The 13,323-nt window shown below is 41.9% G+C and overlaps 1 protein-coding gene across 3 annotated transcripts in view; it reads right to left on the bottom strand.

Moving 5' to 3' along the window:
• fdl (fused lobes) overlaps nt 1-13,323 on the bottom strand; it is a 244,060-nt gene that overhangs the window by 58,418 nt on the left and 172,319 nt on the right. The gene's annotated exons all lie outside the window — the stretch shown is intronic.

The following is a 13,323-nucleotide window of genomic DNA, read 5'->3' on the forward strand; positions in this document are numbered from 1 at the left end:
TCTTCAATTTCTTCAGATTCAGATGGCATTTCATGACCAACAAATTGTGGTCAGAGTCCACGTCTGCTCCTGGGAAAGTTTTGCAATCCAACACCTGGTTTCTGAATCTCTGCCTTACCATAATGAAGTCTATTTGATACCTTTCAGTGTCTCCAGGTCTCGTCCACGTATAACGCCGTCGTTTGTGGTGTTTGAACCAAATACTGGCAAGGACTAAATTATGATCAGTGCAGAATTCAACCAGCCGACTTCCTCTTTCGTTCCTTTGTGCCAATCCGAATTCTCCTACTGTATTACCTTCTCTTCCTTGGCCTACCACTGCATTCCAGTCTCGCATCACAATTATATTCTCGTCACCTTTTACATATTGTATTAAATCTTCTGTCTCTTCATATGTTCTTTCAATTTCCTCATCATCCGCTGAGCTAGTAGGCATATAGATCTGCACTATTGTGGTGGGCATTGGTTTGGTGTCTATCTTGACGACAATAATTCTTTGACTATGCTGGTCATAGTAGCTTACCCGCTGCCCTATTTTCTTATTCATTATTAAACCAACTCCTGCATTTCCCCCTGTTTGATTTTGTGTTGATAATTCGGTAGTCGCCTGACCAGAAATCCTGTTCTTCCTGCCAACGTACTTCACTTATACCAATTACATCTAAATTTAGTCTATCCATCTCCATTTTCAGATTCTTTAATCTACCACAACGATTCAAACTTCTACTAACATTCCACGCTCCGACTCGCAGAATGTCAGTATCCATCTTCATGATGATCGCCCCCTCTCGTGTAGTCCCCACCCGGAGATCCGAACGGGGGACTAGTTTACCTCCGGAATATTTTACCCGGGAGGAAGCCATCATCAGTACATCATTAATACAGAGAGAGCTGCATGTCCTCGGGAGTTAGTTACGGCTGTAGTTTCCCGTTGCCTTCAGCCGTATAGCAGTATCAACACAGCTAAGCCATGTTGCGTGTTATTACAAGGCCATATCAGTCAATCATCCAGACTGCTGCCCTTGCAACTTCCGAAAGGCCGCTACCCCCCTACTAAATTAGTCGAAATAATAGTGTATCAGTCACAGAACATTATTTAGTTTACAGGATACACTCTTATATTTCATAAAATGTTATTTGTGTCAAACTTTAGATAGTTTTGCTTACTAAATAAGGCATAATTTTCAAGACGACCAAAGTGTGGACAAATCAGTGTGAAAGTTGAGTTGGCTATTTCGAAACACACTATAACAAACGAAATCAGTTTATAAATAATACATATATTTTCAAGTAACAAAAAACAAATGTGTGACCCATTTGTCAGGCTATTAGTAAAGTTCGTCTTCTGTGAAGAAATCACTTAAATTAACGTTATATTCGATCAGAGAGCTAATTTAGCGAGAAGAAGGTGTAGAGCATAGAAAATATTTCGCTAAAGGGTAGGGAATAAATGGAATATCACAGGCCACATATTTCATGATGTTGCTCGCATAATGGTACTAAACACAGGTAATGTAAGCCCACGGTATATCACACATTATGGTACCACCCAGAGGCAACAAGGACCATGGCGTTCTTCACATGATGGTACAACTCCAATAGTAATCCTCCTCCAACGATACTAATCACAGAGCCAGCTGGCAGCAGTAGCGGTACAAGTTCCTCAGGTAGTAGTGATTATCGCTCTAAGAGGGAGCACAACCAGGCACATTGCAATCAAAGTCAACCCGTGGTGTTCATCGCGTAATGATTCTAAACGGATATGGTCTCATGATTACAAAAGTATCATCCCTTGGTCGCACCTTTTATTCGCCTCTTACGACAAGCAGGGATTACCGTGCGTGCCTCCTCACCAACAGGGGGTAAAAAGGAAGACAAGAGCTAAAAAAGGGCGTGTAAATGAAAAGACTCCCTAGGCCTCGGAAAAGAACAAGAGTTGACCAAGGGAGGTCGGACAGGATAGATGAAAGAGAGGAGCCTGGCACAAGTAAGTGGAAGCGGTACCATAATTCAGTTAAGGCCCCGTGGTCGCAAATTCACGCTCCCAATTGAGAGCCCCTGGGCCCCTTTTAGTCGCCTCCTACGACAGGCAGGGGATACCGTGGGTGTATTCTTCGTCTGCGTCTCTCACCCGCAAGGGGTGTTAAGGAATAAACTTTATCGACCAGACTACACGCAAGCACTTACATCAGGGCCTCTCAGAGTGCATGCGCGTGGTGCATGCACTGTGCACGGTGCAAAAGACGACTTGGCTTGGTTGACCAGAGTGCAGACCCCCCACTCCTCGATTTGGAGCAATAGCGCTTACTCTCTCTTTCCTCACGCCTCTCTCGCTCGCTCCGCCTGTCTCCCTCTGCCCCACTTGCGCCGTAGCGCTCCAAATCCGGGCTGACTTGAGCCGAGTATAGGCGAGTTGAGCCGAGCTTAGCCGAGTAGCCCAGAGACGAAGCGTTGATCCGAGCCATGCCGAGCGGCAGCGATGCACAGTGCACGGAGCTCTGCGCCTCTATCTGCACGCGTGAGATTTTGAGCGTTTGAGAGGCCCTGACTTACATTATGTGTAAAGATTACGTGCGTTTTCAGACACACACTCGATGTTACGGATACCCAAGTTCTTAGGTCCGTAACCTATGTAACGGGTACCCGGGTATTTTTTCTGTAGATAACCATCGTAACGGGTGCCCATCCCCGTAATATTAAAAAAAACGCGTTGGTTCACTTGTTCATGCTTTCAGACCGCTGTGTTTTGCTGTACGTAACTCAGAAATGGGAGATTTGGTAACTCCAAACAACACGAGCCGGCTTATCTCCATGGCAACCGCAGTGGGTCCGCTCAGACTCCCTAGTCCCGTCTCTTCTCCCCACTCAGGCAGTCAGTAACCGGAAATTCCTCTAAGAACTGTCATAATGCTTCTCTCAGTATTAGGCTATAGGTCCTGTCATTAGAACTAGTACAGAGCTCGATAGCTGCAGTCGCTTAAGTGCGGCCAGTATCCAGTAATCGGGAGATAGTTGGTTCGAGACCCCCTGTCGGCAGCCCTGAAGATGGTTTTCCGTGATTTCCCATTTTCACACCAGACAAATTCCGGGGCTGTACCTTAATTAAGGCCACGGCCGCTTCCTTCCAATTCCTAGGCCTTTCATATCCCATCGTCGCCGTAAGACATATCTGTGTCGGTGCGACTTAAAGCAAATAGCAAAAAAAAAAAAAATAGAACTAGTCTGAACACGCGATGTTACAGTACTGGAGACTCAGCTACCTGACTCTGTGAATATACTGACCTTCCTAAGGAAAAGCATACAACGTTCTCGCTGGCTGTTTGTAAACGACACTTCTCCAGTTGGAACTACCACAGTTTCTACTTCCAACAGTTGAAGAAGTATCAGACAGACGTAATGACTCGCCCGCATGATACACTGTAGCCATCTTGTACGAATCCAATAACTGTATAACTTGGAAAAAACTTATTATGATATTTTTCCATATCGAGTGTCCGACTCGTTGGCTGAACGGTCAGCGTACTGGCCTTCGGTTCAGAGGGTCCCGGGTTCGATTCCCGGCCGGGTCGGGGATTTTAACCTTAATTGGTTAATTCCAATGGCACGGGGGCTGGGTGTACGTGCTGTCTTCATCATCATTTCATCCTCATCACGACGCGCAGGTCACCTACGGGTGTCGAATAGAAAGACTTGCACCTGGCGAGCCGAACTTGTCTTCGGACACTCCCGGCACTAAAAGCCATACGCCATTTCATTCCATATCGAGTGTCGTAAGTAACTACTGTATCGTAAAATCCTAATTTGCACATTATTTTGAACAGCACAAGCATGTCAGAATCGACGTAGCATAAATTAAACTATGTTTTATGAGGTCACAGCTTCTGTGGTATATGTGACAACCACGGGGTCCCTTCTGAGACTAGCATTGATCAAACATTCTTGTGTAAGTCTCCTGTTTTCTCCCTGCACTTGTAAGCACCTCTGCCCATCTAAAATGTTCACAGAATCTGTAACTTTTATACCTCTGTCTGGGTCTTCCCTTCCTTTATTTCACAACTTCGCTCTTCGAGGTTTTGGAACTATTTTTCTTTCTTGTTCCGATGCAAGTACTGCAATTTTTTTCTGTTCCCTGAGACTGGCCCAACACAACCAGAAAATAAGTTGTCTATGATATTTGCTGCTATGGTATTTTAGAGGAATGTATTGATAAAGGGAGAATTAGGAAGGCAACAATGCTTATTTACATCTGGGTGACAATCCTAAATGCAGTAAGGTAGGGGGCCCATATTTCGTCCCCTTAGCGGATTTGAACTTGTAGAAATTCTGGAATATTATGGACAAGGCTATAATTTGGTATATATCTCCTTTTGCTGCCACTTTTTCCCACACCTGTGGGGTTGCGGCTGCGAACTGTGTCGCACATATGGATCTGGCCCTGTTTTATGGCCGGATGCCATTCCTGACGCCAACCCTATATGGAGGGATGTAATCACTATTGCGTGTTTCTGTGGTGGTTGGCAGTATGGTATGTTGTCTGAATATGAAAAGGAGAGTGCTGGGACGGACACAAACACTCAGTCCCCAAGCCAGAAGAATTAATCAGAAGTGATTGAAATCCCCAACAAGGCCGGGAATCGAACCCGGGTCCCTCTGCACCGATGGCCAGTGCACTGACCATTTAGCCAACGAGTCTGACAGAAATTGGAATATATAATACTGAATATATTCCCTACTTACGGGCAAGTTACAATGAAACTGTTATAACATCAGGTAGTCAATATTTTACATAAACATAAACACTACAAAATTAAAACTACCAAAATGTGTTCCTAATTTCGTCCCCCACCAAATTTATGGAAAGTACTATTAATTTTAATATATTTTTCCTCTCTAACCTTACCGAACACTTTCCCTGTAATGAATTACTTGAAGACCATTTATGAAAAATGTTTGCTTTGTATTTTTAACATAGATTTTCAGCGTTGCTCGTGGGATGTTCAACACTTTATCTGCACGTTTGTAACCCATTAGCTTGTCCCTCACCAACTTAATAGCCCTTTCCATAGCTTCCGACTGCTTGCGTTTTCCCACCTGAAAATAATAATAAACTTCGTAAATAACAAGTTACGAATTACGAACATTCCCAGATTTATTATAATGGCCGCTACAGTAACTCACGCCAACCACCCAACTACAGCGATTACACGCCAGGAACTACACCACATGACTCAAATACAGTCCAGTATTTGATACACAGATCAGTGCTCACTCTAGGAATAACAGGCTCTTATTTTGAATGTTGCACTAACTCATCTCAGCATGAAAAATGAATCCTCCTTGTACACGGAAACTAAACGTGCTGCACACAAACAATTCTGACAACGGGATGAGACTACGTGTGTGCGCTAGGCTAAACATTAGATACCGACCGTGCAAACTAGAAATCCCTAGGGGGATGAAATTAGATGAGGGGAGGGAATTTGGCCCGACTACCCTACAATGATGACCGACCGACCGATTGATTGATTGATTGATTGATTGATTGATTGATTGATTGATTGATTGATTAGATTAGATTTCTATATCACTGGTTACCTAATGGATGGCAAAGAGATAATAAGTCTCCAGATCCTAATCTTCCATCTAATTTAATGGCAAACGTTTTACTACAAGTACATACAGTTAATAAATTACTCATATCTGGCACTTTCTCCATTGTTATCTTGATAAAGATAAGTGGATGTACTGGTTTATACGAATACGTCTGCTAGCGATTTCGTGTATCTTGTCAGAAATGTGTTTTAGAGCAAAGGGATGGGAGGTAATCACGCAAGCTAATGACTCATTTTGTTAAGTAACGTTAATAATCAGTTAGTCCTACGTAGTGTGTGTCGCTTGAGGGCAATTAGAAGCACAAATTACCACATGACATTAGTTGAAATTGACAATAACAGGGAATTTAGAAAGATCGTAACATTGTAATACGAAGTAGTTCATTTAAATTATTATCTGTATGGAGATATTCTTAGGACTGTCCAGAAGTTCTCACAGTGTTAGAGTGTGATCTAGAGAAGAAAGAAAAGTGAAGAGTTCACTCAACGCGTAATTCATGATATTTCCCGTTGGCAGTTCCTAATCGAAGTAGAACGTAATATCTCATCATCGAAGACGTGTCGAGTGTTTCGTGATATTCTCTCGCAAACTCAAAATAACTCCTGACAGCATATCGTGGTGGATACCTCAAGAATAAATCAATTTATTCTATCAGTTCTATTTAACATTGGCAGTTTTGAATTCACGAACAGGACGAGTACTTTGTATACCATAAATCAATATAAATTATTAAAGACTGGTAATAATTCATGACGATGGGCAGAGCCATGTGCTGTTGAACTATCTGCAAATTTTATCAATATGACTGATTAATAAGAAAGAATGCAAAGCGGAATTGGACACATTAGCCGTGTTAGCGACTATCAAGTGATGTATCTTTATTCGTCCTTAAGGCCTCTGTTTGTTGTGTGTAAAGTCTTCGGTATAGCACCATCTGCACTAATCGAAGTAAATGATGAAAGCATACGGACTTCCAGATATGAGTCTTCGAAATGTGGGGCTGTTTATTCCACAATAATCTTTGTCGTGGTTTTGACATTTCTAGCCCTAGATGTAGAGCACCTTATAAATGATTTGAGTAAAGTTTTCCATCTAACATTATTTATTTCATACAGTCTAGTCGTGTGTTCTACATACGCTGCCTCTTTGCTGCACATAGCTTTGTCAGCGTTTTGGAATCAGAACAAATTTATTCGCATCCTGCAGGCATTGGAACACGCTGACAGAGCACTTGGCATCATATCTGACCCCTATTATAAGAAGTATCGACAGAGGAGCTTCATGTTCATTATTGGATCACTAGTGTACATTATAATAAGTTGCTTGACCAATACAGTGATATATAAAGATGCATACCCCATTGGACAGCATATTGCAATCTTTATACTCTCCCTGATGGAGATTCAATTCTGGTCGTTCGTGCTCTTAGTTAAAAGAAAATTTCATGTGCTGAACAAAAGACTTCTCGATATGTTTGGAGAAAAAGATAACGTCTTCTATGAATCTGATTTTAATATATCCCATTCCAGTGTGAAGAGACATAATTATATAGAGGTGAATGGAGTTTTGCCCGTGTCATCGGGAAGACTGCAATGGGATAATGCTCCTGAAATTACTGAATTATGCAGGATATACATGGAACTCTGTCATATAGGATCCATGATAACTTCAGCTTTTGAACTACCTGTCTTATTTACATTATTCAAGATATTTATTAGTATCGTGGGTTTCACTTTCTACGAAATTATCACGGTGACAAGTAATGGAATGTCAGTTGATAGTATTCCAAACCTCTTAACTACTGTCTCTCTTCTGTCCATGTCAGTGATTCAATTGTTCATCATCACGACGCCGTGCCAGTTAGCGACAAGTGAGGCTAACCGTACTACTGTACTGGTTCACCAGCTCATATTGCGTTATCCTAGAAACACCAGATTACAGATGTTCTCTCAACAGCTATTACACGTCAAACTACAACTCTCGATTTGCGGGCTTATACTGTTAGACAATACGTTGCTATTGGCAGTTGCAGCTGCTTCTACAACATACATTATCATACTGCTTCAGTTCAGACAATCCGAAGTGTAATGCGTGACTGAAATACTTTTCATCTTAGTAGGTGTGCATAAAATTATTTTCCTTCTTCTTATACTGCTTTGTCACACCAGTGGGGTCGCGGATGCGAACTCCGTCGCACAACTGGATTTGGCCCTCTTTTACGGGCGTATGGCCTTCCTGACGCCAAACCTATATGGAGGGATGTAATCTCTATTGCGTATTTCTGTGGTGGTTAGTAGTGTGTTGTATGATATGAAGAGGAGAGTGTTGGGATGGACGCAAACACCCAGTCCCCGAGCCGGAAGAATTAATCAGAAGCGATTAAAATCCCTGACCCGGCCGGGAATCGAACAACAAAGGACCCTCTGAAATGAAGATCAGTACACTGACCATTCAGCCAACGAATCGGACAGATGTGCTTAAAATTAAATTTAATATTTGAGAACCCTTCGACAAATAGTAACTTACACTGACAGACAATTTAGCGCCACCATCTGCATCTATGCTCTTTTAGCTTCATTTTAATCATTTGCAGTTAAATAGCCACCCGAAAATCTGTTGTTCAGTTTTTTCTTTAAAATGTTCATAATTTCCAAAGTCGTCTTCTTCTGCCACTTTTCCCACACCTGAGGGGTCGCGGGTACGATATGCGTCGCACTTATGGATTTCGGCATGTTTTACGGCAGGATGCCCTTCATGACGCAACCGTATATGGAGGGATTTCATTACTGTTGCGTATATCTGTAGCCATGTGTTGTGTGAATTTGAAGAGAAAAGTGTTGGGACAAACACAAATACCCAGTCCCCGAGTCAGAAGAATTAATCAGATGCGATTAAAATCCCAGCTCCGGCCGGGAATCGATCCTGGGACTCACTAAATTGAAGGCCTCAACGCTGACCATTCAGCCAAGGAGTCGGACCTAGCCTTTCGACTCGATAAGCATTATTTCTTATGACTTCTATAATTTTATAAGATCCAATGAAGAACGGTGCAAACTTCGCATAGTATCGACGAGTTGGGTAAAGGTCGATGAATTTTTTCTATATCGGACTCTTCTAACTTGTCTCTCTGCGTGATCTTTCAGATATTCTCTCACTTTCCTTATATTTTCCTGGTGTGTTGGCTGTGGCAGACTTGCACAGGTAATGATGTTATTCCACGGTCGAGTTGGATATTTATTGAAGTGGATAACAGACGGAATTTGTCTTGTTGCTCCATGTATGACTGATTTATGCATTTCATCATCATGTGTGGGACATCAATCCACACCGATGCTGATCTTGACAGTAAATACAGTTGCATTTTGCCAGCTCCTGCATTACACGTTCTGATGGATTCCTAGCAGGATTTCGAACTGAATATAGTATTCGTTTGATCCCAAGTTGCTGTATCGCTTGTTTGAATTCTAAAGAAGTAAAGTGTGGCCCACGATCGGTTAACAGGTATTTAGGCTTACCCACGTATGGAATTATTTTCCGAGTGATTCTTAGAGTTAGCCTTTTGTTGAATGAATAACGCCTGGTACTGTTACAGATCAAGGGGCACAGAGTGAAAATGAAGACGTAAAATATACTCTTTTACATCTGATATTCTAAAATTTAAGTTGAAATTTTTCTAACTATTTCGTCAATAGCATTTTGATTGTATCAGTAACAACAGCGTCTCTGAAACCTGCCGATACGCCATCAATTCATCCCATTCAATTCAGAGGCAAATCTAGTGCTTTTTATCAAGTGCACATAAAATGGAGATCATAATTTATGAACAAAGCCATCATAAGTACAGTAACCCATCAGTGGTATCTGGACATCTTCTCGAAACCGTTCCCTAAGTGTTCCTCGAATGTACTTCGCAGCAGTGAACTTCAGCGCTCAGCAGTGAAATTCGAAGTTTTTTTTAGTAGTGCCTGAGCCCTGTACCGCATACCCACAGTATATCCCGTCGCACAGACATGGTGCCAGCTGAATAATTAGTGGCACTCAGGATTTCAGGGCGAAGGTCACATGACGCCATGCGATCTTCCCGTATCACCTTGTTCAACAATGGGTCCTATCCGACTCTAGGTTTGTTGTAAATATCGTCTGCTCGTTTACAATGTCCTCGACAATGGACCCTTGCTTGCCACTGAGTCTCCAGCTGCTACAAGATCCACGGTGGAGGCACCGTTAGCCAAGAGCAAAATGCCCTTGGAGCAAGTCTGCTCAGTGCTTGGGAGGGACGGGAGCAGCTGTGTGAGGAACTCAGGGGAAGTTCGTAAAGTTATGCGTACCGAAGCTAGAGCTGTTTTACTGACAAAACGATAATGAAATGAATATACAAGAACCTCGTTTATCCGGCCCTCATTCATCCGGATCTCCGGTTTATCCGGATCAAAAATAATAAAAATTGATTTTTACTTGTACAGTATTCCTTTTACGGGGTCGATTCTTCTTGAATGTCTTTCCGCCAAGGAATGTTAAGGGCAGGAATTGGAAGTAAGTTGGCCGCGGTCTATCAAAGGTACCGTCCCAGCTTACGCCTGGAATTGAGAATGGGAAACCGCGGACTCTTGTGAGTTCCTTGACACATATGCACGCATTCCCGGATGCTCGGATGTAGATGGGAACGGCGTAAATGAGTGGTGGAAAATGACTGTAATTCAGGCTACGACATAATGGCAGTTGAATAAATGATTGTCTCTTGTTCCTCGGCAGGTCATGACGAGAGTGACGGTGAATTCGAAAATGAAACCGGCGCTCCATCACAAGAAACAATGACTCATGGAGATGCAACAATGCAGCTGGACAGACTGACGGCCTATTTAGAATTCCAGACTGTAATCACACCGGCAGAACTGATGTTTGTAAAACGTCTTCGTGATCGTGCTGCGCGCAAACGCCATACAAATGTTTTGTTTTTATTTTATTTTTCCGAATTATCCGGATTTTCGATAACCGGATCAGTTCCGGTCCTACTTGAACCGGATAAACGAGGTTCTTGTGTACAAACACACTGATTCTTACACCAATATGGCACAAACATAATGCAAGTATTTTAAGCATCATCGAATACACACATTTGTGCGAACATCTGTTCTTATTAATGAAGATTTGTAAATCTAGGCACAGAAGTAGATTCACCGATCTAACGCTAAATTATGCATTGTGACTTGCCGGTAAGCAACTAATAATACCATACCCAAGATTTATGTAATACAATATGAAAGAGCCCGAAGGACCTATGGAGCATATGCACACCGAAGATGTATTTTGTGTAGATTGTTTGATTTTTGCAGTCATAGTTCCTTTAAAAAGAATATGTAACTTAAACAGTTTAAATACATTGTATTTTCGTGATATAAGTACCCTCATACTCCTGTTTGTAAACTGAATGACAACACATATACTCCGGAAATACATACTGGTAATGCTATATTATTTTTCCTTCGTCTACGAATAATTTTCTCGACCTGTCATACTCGTATGCCCTATAATATGTATCCTGTTTATTCCACATGGTACATTATCCAAATAATAATAATAATAATAATAATAATAATAATAATAATAATAATAATAATAATAATAATAATAATAATAATAATATAGTATCAGGAGACAAACCGCGTGGGGATAAGACACCCCAAGTATCCTTACAGGCGGGGGGGGGCGAAGGGGGCGACATATAAAAATATTCGAAAGTAGTGTCGAATCCCTACTTTTCGGGGTCGCCAGGATGAATAGTGACACTCCGTAATTTTGTAATAATAATGTTATTTGCTTTACGTCCCACTAACTACTTTTTATTGTTTTCGGAGACGCCGAGGTGCCGGAATTTAATCCCGCAGGAGTTCGTTTACGTGCCAGTAAATCTACCCACACGAGGCTGACGTATTTGAGCACCTTCAAATACCGCCCGACTGAGCCAGGATCAAACCTGCCAAGTTGGGGTCAGAAGGCCAGCACCTCCACCGTCTGAGCCACTCAGCTCGACCCCGGATTTTGTTATGTCCAAGTTCAGCCCCCTTTGGGCGGCGGAACGAGGGGTGAGTGATATATATAAAAATGGAAAATAGTGTCTAATCCGTACGTTTCGGTGTCGCTGAGGTGAACAGTGACACTGCGGAAATTTTAAATTTCAAATTCTGTCTCCTATGGAGGGGAAAAGGGGGAGTTATATATCAAAATAATCGAAAATAGTGTCGAATCCATATTTTTCGGAATCGCTAGATGAATAGCGACACTCCGGGTATTTTATAGTCGAAGTTCAGCCCGGTTTGAGGCGGGGGCGAGGGGAGTGCGAGATAAAAATTTAATCAAGAACAGTGTCGAATCGGTAGTTCTCGAGGTCGCTGAGATGATTAGTAACACTCTTGTATTTTTTAAAAGTCCAAGATAATCCCCCTTCGGAGAGGAGGCGAGGAGAGAGTGATATATAAAAATAATCGAAAATAGTGTCGAATCGGTTGTTTTCGGGGACGGTGAATAATTAATTTCATTCCGAATTTTTTATACGTGCAGCCCCCTTTCGTATAGGTGTGAGAAAGGGTGAAAATTTAAACGACCAAAATGACCGAGGTTATGAATGTATCTGTATTTTCCAGCAAAGCTGACAACTAAGTTTGGTGCAAATATTACTTACTATCTGTGAAAAATGGTGTGGGGTAAGACACCCCTAGAAATCCTATGGGAAGGGATGAAATATAGATTAAAATGATCAATAATAGCATCGAATCCATAGTTTTAGGAATAATTGAGTGATTTGAACCAAACTTTGTACACATATGACTTGCTAGCATGAGACTAACCGCGTGGTGCCAGGACACACCTAGAATCTTTAGGGGTAGGGGTGAGATGGTTGGAATATAAAAATAACCGAAAATAGTGGCGAATTCATCGTTTTCGGGGTCACTGAGGTGAACAGAGGAGAATGATATATAAAAATAATCTAAAATAGTGTCGAATGGGCAGTTTTCGGGGATGCCGAGATAATTAGTTTCACTCCGGACTTTGTACAACTTCAAATTCAGCCCCGTTTGATGTTGGTGGCGAGGGGATGTATATATAAAAATATTCGAAAATGGTGTCAAATGCACAATGTTCGGGGTCGCTGAGATGAATAATAACACTCCGGACTTTTTTAAGACCAAGTTCAGCACCCTTTCTCGGGGGGGGGGGGCGAAGAGGGAAATGAGATATACAAATAGTCGCAAATAGTGTCGAATATATACCCATACTTTTCGGGGTCACTGAAATGAACAGTGATATTCGTACTTTTTAAGCTCAATTTAGCCCCCTTTGGCATAAGGGGATGAGAAAGTGCGAAAAATAAATCGTCCAAAATGACCGAGATAATGGACGTAGCCTGTGTATGTTCCAGCGTAGCTATCAACCAAAACTGATACGAGTTTGACGTACTACCTGAAGGAAGTACTGTTTAGGATAGAACACTCCTAGAAAAACTAGGGGAGGGGTGAAATATACTTATATAACTAAAAACGAATAATAATAGTGTCGAATAATAGTTTTAGGGACTACTGGAGCGATTCCAACCAAATCTGTTACACTTATGATTTACTATCAGGAGATAAACCGCGTGGGGGTATGACAACCTTAGCACCCATAGGGGTAGGTGTTAGAGGGGATGAGATATAAAAATAATCGAAAAGAGTG

This window comes from Anabrus simplex, chromosome 5, assembly GCF_040414725.1.
Source record: "Anabrus simplex isolate iqAnaSimp1 chromosome 5, ASM4041472v1, whole genome shotgun sequence".
Classification (NCBI taxonomy): domain Eukaryota; kingdom Metazoa; phylum Arthropoda; class Insecta; order Orthoptera; family Tettigoniidae; genus Anabrus; species Anabrus simplex.